The 16,625-nt window shown below is 45.0% G+C and overlaps 1 pseudogene; it reads right to left on the bottom strand.

Moving 5' to 3' along the window:
* Positions 1-955: 955 nt before the first annotated feature.
* Positions 956-15,306, bottom strand: LOC101870134 (3 beta-hydroxysteroid dehydrogenase type 7-like; annotated as a pseudogene).
* Between the last annotated feature and the right edge of the window lie 1,319 nt (positions 15,307-16,625).

The raw sequence follows: 16,625 nt of genomic DNA, 5'->3' as shown, positions 1-16,625 counted from the left end.
TTTTATTCTTTTCTAATGAGTTCTGAGTGGAAAAAGAATTTCTTCAGTCTCTGATTGTATGATGACATGAAGATAAAACCATGCCTGCATCTAGCTAGAAGTACAACAGCCACAGGCTGGCCAGACCTGGATGGTCAGATACTCCCACCACATCCATCAGCCTGGCTGTCCTAAAAACCAGCTAAAGCAAAAGCGGTTGCAGCCCTTGATCTCAGGAGGAGACGGTACCTGTCTCACAGCCTCGCAGCTCCACCCAGTGGCTCTTTTTTGGCAAGATAAAACCAAGGTTCCAGCAGCAGTAAAACCTGTTGAAGTCGACGTTGTACTGTGGAGATGCTCTGGCGATGTGCATGGAAAATCGGGGGTATATTTCTTTGTGAAATTCTTAGCAAGCTGTCATCTGCCATATGAATAATGGCACAAACCGCAAAGGGAATTTTTAGTGAAACCCAGCAATCCCATTGCTCCCTTTCTTAAAATCCTCCCAGCACAAATGGTAGAGGAAAAACCAGTAGGGAACCAATAACTCGCACACTTCACCTTCCCAAATTCTCTATGAGTAGGTTGCAGTAGGTACCCCAAATTTATTTGTTATATGAAGTCATTAACAAATTACCAGAGGAAATGATTTCTGTGTTGTAAGCTCATTTTGGAAAGAGTTGTCTTGTGAGGGTGAATGTCTGTGGGGTTCACTTGGCAGCTCCCCCCGCTTTGCTTCGCTTCCCTTCTGGGTAATTGCTATGACTAACAAGAAACAAATTGTCATCATTTCTATCAAGGATGCCATGCTGAAACTTGCACTTTTCCAGGAGTAACGGGGCACTTGTCATGAAAAAAAGCTTTTATTTGTGCATGTGCACACTTTTACAGTAGGAAAACTCCATGTATGTATTCACAGAACACAGAAGTGTGAGACCAGCACAGTTCAGTTTAAGTTTGAGCCAGTTTTGTAAAAATATCCCATTCCTCCAGGCTCATGTGAGAACTAAAGTCTCTGTTGTGCTTAATGTGGGTTTCCCAGTGCCTCCATGTGTCTTAAAAAGAGAAGCTGATAAACTGATGCAAAGCAGGTTTTGTTGAGAATCTTCTGGAAGTGCCTGCCCCATCTGTGTTAAGAAAATCTCATCTGTGAAATATTGCTCCCAGACAGCCTGCGTAGCTTCAGTGCCATGGAATGAGTTGAAATGACCTCTTCGTGCTGAAGTTCAGATGTTATTTAGCATAAATGCAGCCCCTGAGGCCTTTGCTTGAAGTAGCTGTCTGCCACTGAGGCAGCCGAATACGGGCTTGCATCTGTTTTGCTTTGCTGCTAGTGCTGTGAGGTGAGAGACTTTGAGTTACAAACTACATGAATCCCACCTCTAAGCTTGTTATCAGTTACCCATCCATACAATTAGAAAGTGAGCATAGACATGGTTAGCACAAGAGGTTGGAAGCTTCTTTTTATAGGGCTATTTCAAAACAGATATAATGTTTCGTACGTTAAGAATAACAGGATGCATCTTGAAAAGGGGAATTCGTTATTCTTTTTGTGAAACCCTAAAACAGAGCAAGAACTTGCTTGGCTTTCCTTGTTTTCCCTAAAATTACCACTGAATACCCATTATGTGTATGAGCCAGGGCAAGAGAGAGAGATCCATTTACTGAGTATGTAAAGAGATGGAGGCTGTGGAATGAAACTGGTTAAGTGTGTTTGCTGAGCACCATCTCCCAGCTGAATCCATCTCTCATTCCCACAAGGGAACTCCATGCAACAGTGTCACCATGGGAAGGGGTGAGGCCAGCCAGCCCTTTGCCTGTGTGCACATAGCTGCCAGAGGATGCCTTCAAATGCACACAGTGTTTTATAAGACACTTAAAACAGCTGAGTTGTTGCCATGGCAAGGGTACATACTTGCAGCCTGAGAGTTGCTCCTTCTCTGTCTCTGTACCAGGATTTTCAATGTTTGCAAAATTCCTGCCAAAGATGAATGCATGTTGAGCAGTTCAGATGAAACTTGCTGGTGTGATAAGCTCTCTCCTTACCCCAGACATGCTGTTTTGTTGCTCTTTTCATGAAGCTGGGGGGGCTTCAGGTTCCCTGCAGCTGCTTTCAACTACTGTGCTTGCTCTCTTCCCAGGTGAAGAGGGGTTTGTACCCAAAATGCCTGGAGGCTTTGTCTGTTTCATAGGAGAAGGTGGTGACTGTAGTGTTCAGTAAAGGCAAGGGTAGGAAAGGCTGTGGCTTCTGGAAAGGGTACAGGATGACCTTGATTATCGTGTGCACTTGTATCATTAACCAAATCTTCCAGTAAAGAATGTGGGAGCCCAGTCCCACTGAGGGGTCCATGGAGGACAACAGCTGATGCCTGATCAGAAAACTTTTTGTCGTTGGAGTGTCAGCATAGGCATAATATACTTGTCCTGCGAGTAAGTCTGGTTTCAGCTGCAAGTTCCTTGCAGCAAGAACATGCATCGATGCCACGTTCCCTGGAGAAATAAGAGGTGGAGAGAAACAGGTATTCAGGAGGAGCTAATTTTCCTGTTTACTGTAGAATGAGTACATTGGATCTGCTGGATTCAGTGCTGTGAAGTAGGGAAAGCACTCATGGTGTTACTCAGCTGTACTGAGGAGAGACTGAGTAGTTAATCCAGACCTCCAAGATCCTTTAAACCTTTGGGTCTCCCCTTTGAGCTGGACAATTAATGTGCCGTGTGATAGTGGTTCATGTGAAGTGAAAGGGCAGTGTTTTGTAGTGAGAGCAGGATGAATGGGAGGCAGTGCTCGAGGGTTTTATTCCTGGCTCTGCTTTGAGCCTTTGAAGCAGTCACTTGATTTATCTAGGCCTGATTCTTCTCTAACAGCATTTTCAAACTACTGTTTTCTGTGCTTTTGGAAAGAGCCATGTAAGTTGTACGTTACACAGGAGTAACTGAAACTCTGCACGATTTAATGGCAAGGCATACACCCTAAAGTGTGTTCAGCACAACAGATACTTCCTATAGGTTTTGCTTAGTTTCTTGTGCTTTCTAAAATCAATTCTATAGAGCAGCCTTTTTTTTGCAAAGAACTTTACAAGCAGTGTTAATTCAGTTTCTTCTAGTGAAGAAGAAATGAAGTGTCTTTTCAAACCAAAACCATTTAAAAAGTATTGCCTGAATTTCTGTCTCTTTGCCCCATATATCCCTTGAAGTGGTTCCCTACAAAATGAAACATTAAATCTCTGTCCTTTCTTCCACTGACTTTGTTCTTTTTTAGTTTTCTAAACATTTTTCCCTATATTGAGGAGAAGAAACAATAGAAAACCTTCCCCAGGAAAACCAGTAGAATCTAAACAAGTGCTTTCAAAATTCATTGAGCCAGGCTAAGATTTAGGGTTATAAAAATCTCTGTGCTCATTCACCATACTCATCTCTCCGTGTTGGAAGATTAGGGTTAAGCTGAGGTGTAAAATCCCCTGTGACTAAGCCAGGCTGGTAGCACCCTGTGCAAAGAGATCTGTCACTCACCCATATATGTGTAGTTCTGCTCTGTGTTTTCAGGCTCCAGGTAGCTCAAGACACTGTTCCTGGCTTTGGTGAGCAAATACAGCTCTTGAAGGAACGTTGCTTTCTTCCCATACATGGTGTTTGCACGGATGATGCAGGTTGCAAGTTTACCACCATTGCTCAGCTGTAAATCGGGGGGGGGGATGTTAGGGACTTACAGATTCAGAGATGAAATCTTCCACAGTGCTGCTGGGTTTGCCAGGTAAAACCAAAAGCTGGGAATATTGGGCTAGCAGAGCCTGCATTTGCTGAGGTGCTCTGGACACTTAGGGCCTGGTTTGGGTCCCTAAAAATGCAAGGAGGTGCCCAGTTTGATACCTTTTAATATCTTCTTTCATAGCACACCTGCACCCATGTGGTGCTCACTGGGAGATGCTGGATGAAGGGTGTTAGTGGCCTTAACTCTTCTGCAGTTGTGATGTACAAAAGGAGTATTTGCAACAACCAGAATCAGGTACCAGAGGAAGGCAGCTAAGCTGTCTGCCCTCTGCCTGTAACAGGGAGAGAGAGATGCTCCAGGCAGTGATTTAGGACACAAGTCTCATTTTTACATTCTGCTTCATCCTCCAGAGGAGCTTATCTGTTTGCTGACTGAATGGGAGCCTGAAGCCTAGCCAGCTAGCTTAGGTGGCTTACTCTTGATACACTAGTATTCTTGATACTGAAATCACTCAGGCATGTCTGAAAATAACCCTGTGTGCAGTATGAGCTAGATTCTGTGATTCTAGGTGAAGCTGGTGTCTTAGGCTGTAACTAACAGGGCTCTTTCTGAGGTCCCACTCCTGCTGGAGTTATAGCACAGACTTAAAAGTGCACCTTGTGAGATTCCCTGATGATACGGAATACCAGGCTTTGGTAAGCTTAGGGCAGTGTGGTTTATGCATCGAGTCAAGGCAGTGGTTGAATACACACTGATGTGAGTTGTGGGGTCTTTCTACTCATCTTCTCCTTCCATCCATCCTGTGCTGTAATACCAGGGGTGCAACCATTGGCTCTTGTACCTGTTTTCCATTGGCTTCAAATACAAGTTTTTCTGCCATGGCTTTTGTCTTCCCATAAGGCAACTCCACTTCCCCACTGTATTTGGTGTCCTCATTTCCTCTGAAATAGATTGTGAGACATGAAGAGTGACCATGGAGTAGAGCAGAAGACTTGGAGACAGTTGTCACAGAGTGATTTATTCTGCAATCTCTGCTCTCCAGGGACTTAACCACTGGCTGTGAGTTACATGAAGCCGAGATCCTTGCTGCAGCTGGGGAGAAATAAGGCTTTCAGAAATACCAGTTGGTTGTGGGTGTTCATAGGCAGGTTTGAATGAGGGAAGTGGTTTGATTTCCAAGAGCTTGTGTCTAATAGTGTGATTGAAGCAAATAACATTCTGGCAGGCAAATTAGAAGGCAGTGGAGGTACCTTTTTAAGCAAAACACAAGTGGCTGAACAAGGTGGAAAGAGCACAGGAAGATGGAGGGCAGGAAAATGAGAGCAATCCTACTTCATTTTTTCATTAGAGGTAGAGGAAAGCCTCTCATGGGCCATAAACTAAAAGGAGAGGCTGCTGCTTAATTCTCTCAGAGTTGATTAGAGTATGAAGACATTTGCTGGTGATGAGACAAAGCTGCTGGTGATCTCCTGGAAGACATGCAATCAGTGGGTTTGTGCTGGGATTAATCCTTCATCTCCCCTAGCAAATTACATCTGAGGGGAAGAGCAAAGAAGTGGACCCATGATGAAGGGCAAAGAGGGCTCACAGTCATACTGGAGACACTTAGTTGCCACTATGACAGCCAACTTGCTCCTCAGCCTCCTAACTTCCAGCTGCAAGGAGGAAGCCCATGGAATCTAACATGTAACTTGGCCTCACAGGCCCTGAAATGATTCCAAGGAGAAACAAGAAAGCAGCTCTGTTCCCTGCCATGGTGCTGGTGTTCTGTCCCAGTGGTTCTAGACTTGGTTAAGCAGATTCGGTGGGCTCTGGAGGAGCCTTAGAGAGAAGAAACCTTGTTTGAAGCATTGAGAAGGACCATTGATTAATAATACCATGTGGTCCTTTGCTCCCCTGCTGCCATGACTGGCATGGGTGGGCTCTCCCTTCCTCCCTCTGTGTGCCACAGGAGACTGTCTCATTTCCTCTGTATTTTGCTCTCCTAGGCAATTTCACCCCAGGCAAACACAGACTCTGCCCAGCATGGGGTACCCCCACACAAAGCAAGGGAGCTTTATTAAGCTCCTTTTGCAGATGAGGCTCCCTCTTGGGAGGGTTAAGTGGCCTGTGACAGTTCATGCAGCAGATCTGCAGCAGAGCTCTGTCTGTCAAACACTGGGCCTCAGGGGAGCACGCTCTGAGTCAGGCTTCCCAGCTGACCTTGGCCAACTTGCTTACCCTTTGCTATGCTCCATGTGTAAAATGGGGACAATGCTGCTGCCCCTCTCCTGCCTGTTTAGCAGTCTGGTTTTGTGTCAGATATCCCAGCCGAGATCAGGGCCTTCTTGTGCTACACCAATAGAAATAAATGAGGAGCATCAGCAACACAGCCTCCTCACCTTGGGCTTTTAGCACAAAACCCTCCTTCCCCTTCCCTGTGTTTATGGTGATGAGCAAGAGACAAACCAGAAAACAAGCAAGACAAAAGATGGATTGTGCCTGGTTTGGTGCAAGCCCAGGAGAGGCTCAGGACAATCAGGGGTTATCTGGAAGTTCTGGGTTTAATTGCTTTCTTTTTCTTGCCTTGCAAAGCTTTTGAAAAGCAGCTTCACAAAGGGGCAAACCTGCCTGCTGCTCCTGGGCTGCAGAGCACTGCTCCTGTTTGCCTTCCCCCACCCCTTGTGAAGTGGGGTAGTAACAAAGAGCTCAGCATAATGCTTTTGCTTTTCAAAACGATCACAGATAAGCGAACACTAATAAGACTGGAGCAGCATTGTCAGAAGGTATCTCAGCAGTGGCTGTCTCAGAGGGATTGAGACTGACAGAGGCATTTTCTATTATTGTCGGATGCTGAGGTGTGAGCATTATCCCTGCACCCATCACCCTGTCCAGAGACTAATCATGTTTTGTCTGGGTCAGTTCCCAAGCACATAAAAGTGAGGTAACTAAATTATATGAGGAATGATGGAGAAGTGGGATAGAGAAAAGAAATAGGTAGGCAGGACTGGGGACTGGGAGGGGAAGAGCAGAGCAGATTCAGTGGGAATGGGGGAGGTGAGATGAGGAGGAAGGGGAATGCTGCATCACCTGTGCTTTTAGTCTGGAAAACAGAGGCATATTATGTCGCCTTCCAGCCATCTCTGGGCTCCCAATTGAGACAGGGGGTGGAATTTTTGACTGGGGGCTTTTATATTTCGCATTATATAGTTCCCTTAGTTTAAAATCAGAATCACTGGAGAACAAAGATCATGCTCAGGCTTTTTCCATCATCATGGGAGAACCCAACTGTGTTCTGCAAGACAAATTAAAGGCGCTAGGTGCTGGTTTTATTTGCATTTATGGTGGGAAAGGATTGGGAGTTGGAGGGCAGGTGATGTTCATGTGCAGCTCTGTGAGTATCAGCCTAATTGGGTTTTTGCTTGTACCTGTTGATGCCATCATTGCAAGCCAAAGGACTGGCTTCTTAGGCAAGACTTGGGATAGATTTTTTAAGCTATCTTTCACATCTATCAAGTTACAGGACTGAAATACTAACAAGTATGTGCCCATGTTAATATTTCATTTCATCTCATCATCTTTATCCATTTCATCTTTAGAAATGATTTAAGTATGCTAATGACCAGATTCCATAAGTTTCCAGTGACACACAGCCACTAGTGCTTATGGTCCAAGTGGATTGATGTTTGTTCTTCTCATGACTTTTCTTTTCATAAGCCAGACATTTGTTCTACAGCTTTAGGTGCTTAAACCCTTTTCAGAACAACCAGGTTATGCTTTAACTTACTTGCAAGTATAAAATTTAGGCTTCTGGGACATTTTAAGTTGCGTCTTAAGCAGACTTTTTAGCTGGGCACAGATTCCTAGAGCCAAATGACTGAAGACAACTGTGTCTTGCCCCATGAATGCAAGAGGTATTCAGATGCCAAGTCCTGAGCAGGAGTGTCAGCTGAATGTGAAAGTCAGTTCTATCTAGGGTATCAAAGATCTATAAGCAAAAGCCCCTCCAAACCCAAATTTTGACCACTGTCTTTGTATTGCTCCAAAGCCTTTGCTGAGGGAGTTTTTCTAAAACTGCTGCTTCTGGGTCTGAGGGTCAGTGTCATAAGAGCCACATACAGAAGAGATGGGTTGAGCATAATGCCCAACAGTGTAAAGTCCAGGAATTAGTCCTTGTAAGCAAACTGCCACGAAAACGGATTTTGAGGGATAGAAAGGTGCAATTTATAGGTCAGATCCAGGTCACAAAGGAGTGTGTGAATACTGAAGGGCAAATTCCCATCAAATGCATCTATCCCCTAAGACTGTGTGGCCAGGTAACTTTCTTCTGAGATAGTGCTAAAAGAGTCTCTATACATTTAAACACATCTGATAACAGAAGCTAGGTATGGGCTTGCTAACAGTTCACTATGGAGCTGAAAAGAGGAGGGAGAGTGGGTTGGTAACAGCAGAGCATTCCCCGCTCTTTGGATTGACTCAGTGTGAGGAGAGAGCAAAACTCAGACCACATAGTGAGATACAACTTGATCATATCACAAACTTCAAGCATCTCAGACGTTATTGAAACTGATTTTCTGGCTTAGGGGAGCAGGCTTGTGCATACAAGGGACAGCCTGGAGGTGCAGTTAGGTCCTACATCTCTCAACCAGCTTTTTCCATCAGGGGTATTCACTACTGGTCAAGTTTATGTTGGGAAGAGCTGTGGCTTCTGAAAGTGAAGAGCAGCAAAGAAGGATATCCAAGGAAGAGAGGAGTAGACAGGAAGGGAAATGTGTATCTTCTCCTTTGCAACCATGGCAAGAATATCCATCTGGTTGCAGTTTCACTGCTGTTTCACCAGAAATACACAGTGGAGATTTGCTTACCCTTGCTTGAACATTGGCTCGCAGGATGTATTGGGTCCCACTGCAGCAGTGGAGCTTGTATAGACGGCATAGGGGATGTTCAGGATGATCGGGCCCTTAACACATTTTCAGTATCTGGGGGGCAGGTCAGGAAGGACAAACATTATCAATCTTGCCTTCATTCCTGTTGTGCTAATCAAAAGAGATTTCTGGGTTTGGGATTCTGACTTAGAACATATCCATCTTTTTTATGGCTGAATAGATGTAAAGCTACACGTTAAGGCTGCAGTTCCTTAGGTATATTTGCATAGGAATGGATGGTTATAACATGAGAGTTGCAGTTACATCTGTAGCTATAATGTAGCTTAATGTCTGTGCCTGTTGACAACTGACTTAACTTGGACTTAATAGTTGCTAGCAAAAAGGAGCCAAGTTAAAATCCATTCAGCTTAACAAAAAGCAGATTAAAGAGTCTTTAAGTGACTAGATGGAAAAAAATAACTCTTGTAGAAGAGGACTCTTGAATCCAGTCAACAAGTCTGTAACAGGATTCAGCAACCAGTGGCTGAAAGAGAGGGAATCAAAGCAGAAGATGTAAATTTTGGCCAGAAATGCTAATTAACCATAGCCACACTAGTGCTCTTCAGCATTGTTATGGCTTGCTGAAAGACATGATAGATATCCCATTAGTTGCATTCTAGGCAAGGAGTCTTTTGAAAAGGCAGAGTCCAATTTAGCCGCAAATTGTTGGGCTTAAGGCAGTAATTGGGTGAATTTCTGTGGCCTGCGTTGCACACTAGAGGATTACACAGTTGACCCGTCCTGACCCTATTTTTTTTTCCATGAAGCCTACAGCAGGTATCAAATACAGTTCTTTTGTATTCTTTTATCTGTTAGGATTTGAACAGAAACCTTTAGCCTGATCCCTCTCTAGATCAAGCAGACCTAGTGAGGGCAGCAGCTTCATTTCAGGGAGGTCTACACAAGGCCATCCAAGGGGAGGCAGAACTGCAGAAGAGTTTGCAGTCTCCTGTTAAGACACCTCAAACTGTGCTCCTCAGAGGCACACAGTCACATGGGAATAAACTTTGGGTGTGTGGTTTTCTGGGAATGTCACAAGCATCTGCAAGAGGTTTGGTTTTCTGAATAGGGGAGTTGCCCAGTGGTTACTGCTATCTGTAAAAACCTCACTCCACTGAAGTACCTTGCTTGTAGCAAGCAGACAATGAAGGGGAAGATCTGACAAAGACATTAAAAGGCAGCAGGAACCCTCAGGCTCTAAATATTCTCAGTACACATGCACAGTACAGGCTCTTAAAAGCATCTGGTTTTGAAAAGAACTACAGCAATGAAAAGAAGAATGGTATTTAAATGTTGCCCTGGAATGTATCAGCAAATAGGAGAAGCCCTAAGCAGTAACTGGGTTTGAGATATATATATATATACACATAAAAATACAAAAACCCTTCCTTGCGGTTAACAACTATTTTAGTAGCTAACAGCCTGAGGTGCCATTGGAATTGCTGCTGTAATGGGGATTTCATTATTTTTATAGCCTGTGCTTATTTCCTAGATTTATGAACAAATTTTCTTTAAGCAGACCTTGCACCTAACATGAAGTCAGCGCTTGGTGGTAGAAAGAAAATCCTGTGAGCTCTCGGTTATGCATGGCTTGTGGATACATAATAGTTGTGAGCTCTGACTACAGTTAAAATAACATCACTCCCTCATCGTGGATGCAGTTCAACTGGTGGAGCCTTGTGCTGGTGTCTGTTGTAGGGCTTTTTTCCCTGGAAACCCCTGGGCAAGCTATGAGCTATTTAGAACAGGCATTAACTTTTAATTGTTGTCCTTGTCTCATAGTGAACAGTTTCTTACCACTATAGACATGTCCTGAATTACCTCAGTACTACTGGTTATACCTTCAACCAGAATAACCGTGTAATAAGTGGGTCTAGGTTTGATTTTCTAAGATGAAGGTTTAACACTGGAGAGGAACGACACATCCTGCCATGAGCAAGGACACAGGGGCAAAAGCAGAAACTTCCCCACTAGAAATGAAAGGTCCTGGGCACCTTTCTCACCCCATAGCAGACCAGTGTGTGTGTGTGTGAAATTCAGGGGACAAAGGAGCACTAAATCAGAGCAGCCATGTTTGTCATAGCCTCTTGTCTGACTCCACCAAGGTGTGTGAATTTAAGGCTGCATTTAATTGCTTGTTTTAAAGAGCTTACCCCAACGTTGACAGCTCTCATTTCCCAAAAGGGCACAGTGTTTCTGTAGTCCACAACAGCCACTGTGTGAACAACCACGTGAGCTCCCGCATGGCAGCAAGGAGCAGACTGTAGCCTCGCTGTCTCCTTTCATCACTGTCACAAGTGGTAGCTGGAGGAAAAGAATATAACCATAGATGCAAGGGGGGAACAGTACAAACCAGCATCCTCACCTTCTTGCACAGGATCCTTCTTGGAAATCATCTCTGCAGGGCAAGCTGAGGCTGTTGGCCCAGAGCTGCAGCTGGTTGTGGGACTTGCTCCAATGTATGTGAATGAGAGATGTGCTGGGCAGTTTCCTTCAGGCACAGTTTTAGAGCTTGCTGGGAGTAACACCAGGCAAGTTAAAGGGACATTGCACACAGCTTGATTTAATGGTTAAGTACTATAGATGGGAAGGGAAATAATGTAACAGGTTAAAAAGTTTCATAGGAAATTCTTCCTTTTGAGACATTCAGAAGGGTTCCCCCCATCTCCTTTTCCTCCCCCTCCTCCTACCTCAAAATAGCTGTTCCATACATGGCTGCTGTTGGCATCTGCTGCTGATTTTCTTGCTTTGAGCCAGTGTTGTAACATTTAAGTAGGATTTTTCCCTTTTTCCTTTTCTGTAATTGGGAACAGGCCAGCAAGAGGCTGGGGTTAGGAAGCTGTGCTCCCTGGGGATTTTGCAATAAGCTCTAGCTCTCTAGAGCAGTAGCAGCCACATGATTGCTTTGGGAAGGAGACATCTCCTCTGCCCTGGGCTGGCAGCTTCCTGGAGAGCCCCATGCAGCCAGGGATCAGCACAGTGATTCCTGAAGGATCATACACATGAGCAGCTCAGGGAAGCAGATGAGGATGCTCCTGTTGAAGGTCTTAGCCAGCACTGAAAGGGGGAGCCAGGATGTCAGCAGCCTCCTGGTAGAGGGGTTTTGCTTTTACGTAGTGGTGAAAGGAAGCTTCTAACATTCAGGCTGAAGTCTTAAATAGATCTTTGCGTCTCTGTCTTAATGCAGCTGCGCAGTTAAGACTAGCAAGAGAATGACAAAGAGCTTAGACAAAACCAGGGAGGATGCAGGCAACCATGAGACATATTCACGTTGATAAGGCCTGATGAGCTTTATGCAGGGCTGCTGAAGAGGTGGTGGATGTAACTGCATCTTTACTGCCTTATCAGCTACTTTGGAGAACTTTCGGGGGCCCTGGGAGAATGTAATAGAGCAAATGAAACACCAGTGCTTAGAAAGGAGGTAAAGAAGAGCCAGAAAATTACAAAACACCTTAATTTCAATCCCAGGAAATTCAGGAACACACTTAAACGTGTGTGAACACCTGGGGGATGCTATGGAGAACAGAAGCAGCTGACAAGGATTTGTCAAGAACAAATCAAGTCAGATAAATCTCCTTTGTTCTTATGACAAGTTAACAGGCTGTATGGATATCATGGAACAGGTCGATGTCATCTATCTTGATTTTAGAAGGGCTTTGGAAGCTCTGTGTCATTCTCATGAGCGAGTCAGTAAAACATGGTCTCAGGCAGCCAGGTTAGGGGGAGCACAAGGCTGGCTGAAGTACAGCTCCCAGGGAATTGCCAGCTGTGGTAGGTGGCTGCCCTGGGGCTCTCTAGGGCTTATTGCTCTATTGGAGTCTTCTTTTATTGTTTTCATCAAGAATCTGGCAGATTTGTTCATTAAACCAGCTGATAACATCAGGCTGGAGGGACTCGAGGTCCACTGGGGGATTAGAGTGAGAGCTGAACATAACCCACGGAGCCTGCAAAAGAAAAGGTGAAACTCGAGAGGGACAAAGAAGGTGGTTGGGGTTAGTAGGGAAAAGGCAGGGGACCTTATGAAGGAATTAAATTGGACCAGGGCAGCCCAGGAGCTATTGCCTGTCATCAGGGTCTTGCAGCTGTGAAAGAGGTGTAATTGTACTGACAGGTACGAATAGAAGAGTTTGCAGGCAGATGAAATAAATCCATCAGCTTTCCTGCATGGTGGAAAGGCTGCAGCAGGCCTCTCTGCCCTAGCCTGAGTGTCCTCTTCCAGAAGAGAGCAATGCCAATGCTCAGAGACCCACAAAGTGTGAGCTGGGGAGGAGGAAACAGAGCATGAGAGCTGGTTTAGCCTAAAGGAGACACTTGTACAGAGCAGAAGGAGCTGGTTTTCAAACCATGAAGATTGTTGTAATAAATGACAGCGTTAACCTATCCTACCTATAAGGTTAAGATGAGGAATCAAGGACTTAAATTGCAGGTTAGACTGTACCAACAGTAATGGACTGATGGTGCCAAAATCAGCCTGGGGAAAGGACAGAGAAACATCAGTTGGGAATGTTGTGGTGGATGGGGGTTTGGACAGCCCTTCAGGGCTGCTTCACCCTCATTTTTCTGGGATCTGCTGTGATGTTAGGCCACAGACCTCTCTTGGAGTGTGGGTTATAGCACCTCCTTAAGGTGTAAGCATTTATCCTTCAGTTACAGGTGTTTTTAAGGCAACTGGTTACCTGAAGCCTGAGGAAACCAGTTTGGTGAGTTCATCTGCCAGGGAGCGCTTCTGATAGTGATATTTCCCTGGGAGTCTTTTAACCTTGCTTTAAGTGTATCTCCTCTCCATTGACCTAAAAGGTTGGATCTCCCGTATCATTTTTGCTCTCTCCTTGGCAGTAGGCTGGAGCTTGGGCAGTTGAGGGGGGGGGGAGGGGCAGTCCACCATGGATGGTGCAGAGGACCATGAGCAGCATTGGCTTGTTTTGCATAGGGGTTCTCTAATCCAGTAACCCAGGTTGTTTTCCCCCAGCATATCTCGCTGTAACCAAGCCTGGCTGAAGGCAGCTCTCAGAATATGATCAAATGGATTAATTCAGTATTTCTGAGCATTTTTACTGAGGCTCTTCCTTTCCTATGCACAGAGCAGTCAGGCTGCTGCAGGTTTCTCTCAGTTGTTTCAGTAGTGTATTTCACAGTATCTGCAGCAGATCTGACCTTGATTCTGTTATTGGCAGGGCTTTGCTGGTTGTTTTTCTCAGAATTGGAAACTGGTTGGAGCAGTTCAGAATATGGGGTTTTGTCCCTTTGCTGTTAGACTGGTTGAGCAGAAGTAACCGGATGGCTAAGTTCCCATGTCAGGTACATTGCTCCTTACAACTGGTAAGTGGTACTTGGATCCTCCTGCTGATATATCTCTTGGGGTTACACACTGTGGATATTTCTGCTTTTAGTCCTATGCTAAAAAACCTTCTCTGAGCTGAAAGTTATTCTTCATCCAGGCTGTTTAATCTAGGTTCCTTCCCCATGCCTGTAACCTTGGCATCTCCAACATAATACCAGCAGCTCCGAAAAGCGAGGATTATGGCTGTTTAATAGAAGCTGATGCCCTTTTCTTACCTGTGATGAATTTTTCTACTTCTTCTCTTGCTACTGAACCAAAGCCTCTGACTTCTTTCCTGTAGTCTTGTTGAGACAGGAGCTCTACAATCTTCTCCCCAGTAAAACCACATCCTTCTGTCACTAGGTAGACTCTGTCTATTTCTGAAGATGGTTTTGTGGTTGAGGAATAGACAGAAGGTTGCTGCCAGGACCCTATTGTGTACCGTTCATCTCTCAGCCAGTCTGTTTTCTGAACTAAGTCTAAAGTTTAGCTGTCACTAACGTTACTGGCTGAACATTAGCTCCATCCAGTCATATATAAATCAGGTTTTCACTGGCACAGTCACACAAGTGCTGCCACAGCCATACCAGTGCTGTGTACAGGCCAGGTCTGGGTTTTCTGACTCAGCCTTTCCCTTCTAGCCCAGCAGCAGCAGGGCACCTCCAGCCCAGGCCAAAAGTTTGATGCCAGAAGTTTTCCATCCTGGAAAGCCCTTTTCCACAGCTGGGTTGTCAGTTGTCACAGCAGCCTGCATCTCTCTGGGTGCTGCACACAGACGGTGTGTCCTAGAGCTGTGCTTAGGGCAGAAATGTTTTAGTGTGATGCTACAATGATCCTGTGCCCATGAATTTAGCTGGTGACCAGCAGCAGCTCTCACCAGCACTGAGTGCATTGTGCCACGGTACAGGCAGGGGAAGTAAGGAAGGGTCATGTGTAACACTATGATCACTGCTCTACCAGTTTCATTATCTAGTCTGGCTCTTCTGAATGAATTCTTTTATATTTATCTTTATACACACACACTTGCTCTCATCTATTTAGGATGAGAAAATCCTCCCTTAATTTGAGAACTGTCTAGGTGTAAAAGCTGTACTACAGCCTTTGGCAAGTTGTTACAGTGGTTCATGATCATCATCATTAATCCAGCGCACTGTTGTGTTTTATCTGCCAGCCAGGGGCTGATACTCCTTTTCCTTGCTAGGCTGTAAAGAAATGTGTTTGTCATTTGGATAAAGGAAAAACATGGCATCAGCTTTGTCTAAGGGTGCTGGAGCCTGTCCTAAGACTGGGATATGAGGTGGGACAATCTGCCTCCTGGCAGGGCTGTTTCTGCCTCTCTCGTACAGTCTCAAGATACCTGTGTCAGCCTGACCAGCCACCAGGCCCTCTTGCATGCCAAGCAAATTATTTCCAATCCACCTCTGAACCAACTTGTCCCTGTTTGGTGAACTGCAGACACAGACCCTGTGACCTAAGAGAGATTGCAGTGGTACATACATAGGGTGATATAATCCCTGATTACTTTTCCTTTATAACATGTGCAGTGCAGTACTTGCCTTTCTGGCCATGGTGTTGCTTGGGAAGCTTAGGATGAACTTGTTCCAGTACTGGGATCCCTGCTTTCCCCTTCCCCAGGCTGAGTGTGCATTACAGCTGCTCAGTCAGGCTCTGTTGGGTGGGGGTACCCCTGGTAGCCCTTCCCTGGTCCCATACAACAGGCTGAAATATGAGGAAGGAATTCCAGCTGCGGGAATGTAGAAAACAACGTTGGAGCTGTTCTTCCTATAGCGTTAATGCTTGTCTGTCTTTCTTTCCAAAGTAAGCTGTGTAGCAAGTTGCTGCTGAGCATGTGGCTAATGAAGAGTTAAGGCAGTGTAGTTAAAGAGTAACTGTTTCATGTATGAATACATGGTTTTCTTTTAACAGCTCCTGTGAGTTCAATCTGTTCAACTCTTGCCATTGATTTCTGTTGTGCTGTGTTGAGCATTAGGAAAAGCGCTGTTTCCCCTCGCTGTGATTACAATCAGTGGCCATAATGGCCCAGAGACCAACATGGGCCTGATGCTAATTTGGAGCCAGCACAGCCACAAATGTCCCGAGAAATTAATTTTGCCTTTTATCCAGCAGCCCCCAATCTGTGCAACAGTGATTAACAGAACTGCTGTCCCTCAGAGGGCTTTCTGCAAGGATAAATGTATCAGAGTTGGAAGAGGTAGGACACAAAAACCAAGATAAATACACCCGGAGAGACCCAGAGAAGTGCTGCATGGGAATGTTTGGTATCAAGTAACCTTGAGGATGTCCTCATCAGTGATGCAAAAAGCTTTATGAAGCACAGGCCTTGTGGATGTTCTCAGTGTTTACAAGATTTAGCCTTTGCTACAGTATTGATATCTGGATATCTGCAATGTAATCTGATCAGTAGGGAAACAAAATTGGCTGTGATTTACATATCTCTTTTGTTCGGATATGAAAAACAAGTTCAGAAACCAGAACTGTCACATCTCTGACAGAAACAGCCCAGGTCCTCCTCTACAGCCAATACAGACAGAGCAGAGCCTCCCTTTGCAAACAGAAAGGTAGTTAACTCTAAATGGGCAGTTGTTCCCACCATAGGAAGGTTAAAACCCACAAAGGTCCCCAACCACGTCCTCTTATAACAGTCTGAATAGTCACAAGGGATGATGATGACTCTGGGGGTCTCTGTGAGCCC

Source organism: Melopsittacus undulatus, chromosome 13, assembly GCF_012275295.1.
Source record: "Melopsittacus undulatus isolate bMelUnd1 chromosome 13, bMelUnd1.mat.Z, whole genome shotgun sequence".
Taxonomy (NCBI): Eukaryota; Metazoa; Chordata; class Aves; order Psittaciformes; family Psittaculidae; genus Melopsittacus; species Melopsittacus undulatus.
This window is presented reverse-complemented; position numbering and strand designations above follow the sequence as displayed.